Here is a 1,629-nt window from a genome sequence, read left to right on the forward strand (position 1 = left end):
TGGTCACTTGAACTCTATAGTGAGGAAGCTGCAGGGACCCCATGGCGTCACATAGCCGCCTCAAGAAGGCCCTCCCTAGGGCAGCCTCACAATCTGCTGGAGCTCAAGCACTGACACTTTGCGTTGCTTCCTAAGAGAAGCCAATCACTCTCTGAGAGCCACCACTTTATCCGCAGGCAGCCATGAAGCTTGCTGCGTGGTATCCAGCTCGATGCCTAAATATGTGAGCACCGAACTAGGGCCCTCTGTCTTTTTGTGTGCCAATGGCACCCTGAGCTCTTGCGCCAGCTCCTCAAATGACTGCAATAACCTGATACATTGCCAAGACCCTGCCGGGCCAACAAAAAGGTTGTCATCCAGATAATGAATTGTATCGCTTAGCCCAGACCTGGCCCAAAGCGCCCATTCCATAAAGGAACTAAACCACTCAAAAGTGGCACAGGACCCTGAGCAACCATGGGTAAGGCCCTGGCCGGTATCACCAGAAGGAGCGTGCGGAGTGAGGCAGCTGAGCCAGCAATGCCCGGTGAGGCGGCGAGCGGAGCTAACACGAGGGCGGGGACGCAGGCAGGACGCGAGGCCGGAGACGCCCACCGGAGTGAGGCGGAGGCCTGTTTACTATGCATGCGGGGGGTCCGTTTGCCACTCGTGTAGGCTACCGATGGAACGTGGAAGGTGGAGGCGCCGAGCGACCAACGTGGCCGCGCCCCAAGAGGAACAGATCAACAGGGGAGGCCTGGGGCGACAGCAGATAGAGCCGGGGGTGCCATTATCACCGAGGGAGCTGCAAACGACGGTCCCGACGTTGCCGGGTACCGAGTGGGCTGGCTTCCACTGAGTGGACTGACTTCACCGCCGGGAGATCAGCTGGGCTTTACAGCACGGCAGGGAGTGCGAGGGGGGCTTACACCTCCCCCAGGCTCACCAGGCCGGTAGAAGACATTAGATCTGCACTCGGTATTGCTACCCGGTGCTATGGCCGGCTAGACACTGCCCTCTACATTTATACAGCTGCAATAACGCTGACTTTGCACCTACCCGCACTTTACCACTCTAATAAGCACTTTACAACATCTTATGTACTACCTCATACCACAACGTACTACCTCCTCCAAGAAGATCATATATTGCACTTTAGTAATGCCTTACCTCACTCACGGACTACTAGCTTAAAAATTGATCTGGGAATTGGCTCATTTGTTTAACTTATTAGATATTTATTGTATGTATTGGATTTGAATTTTATGAATTTTATTGGCGAATTTAATTGAGGGTAATTTATGGGGTGGGATTTATAATTAATTCTAGCCATCAGACCTAAATTATGTATCTGACCAATCATATATAAGGGAACTGGGGGGTAGGTTTTTCTTGGGTTAATTCGAATTTTGGGATCTGGTAGAACGGTGTGATCTGGGGAGTGTTGTAACGACTGTGCATCAGCGTGGATCAGGACTGTGGTAACCACCAGTGGGGAATGGCCGGTCTAGGGATTCCAGTGCTCCTGGGGAGGGGGAGGTATGGCGGTGGGAGCAGACGATATAAGGGAGGAGGACTGAGACAAGTCAGTGCTCGCTCCCCCTCCAATCTGTGTCCCATCCCAATGGTGACAGGGAGTAGGGCCAGGAA

This window comes from Heteronotia binoei, chromosome 9, assembly GCF_032191835.1.
Source record: "Heteronotia binoei isolate CCM8104 ecotype False Entrance Well chromosome 9, APGP_CSIRO_Hbin_v1, whole genome shotgun sequence".
Lineage (NCBI taxonomy): Eukaryota > Metazoa > Chordata > Lepidosauria > Squamata > Gekkonidae > Heteronotia > Heteronotia binoei.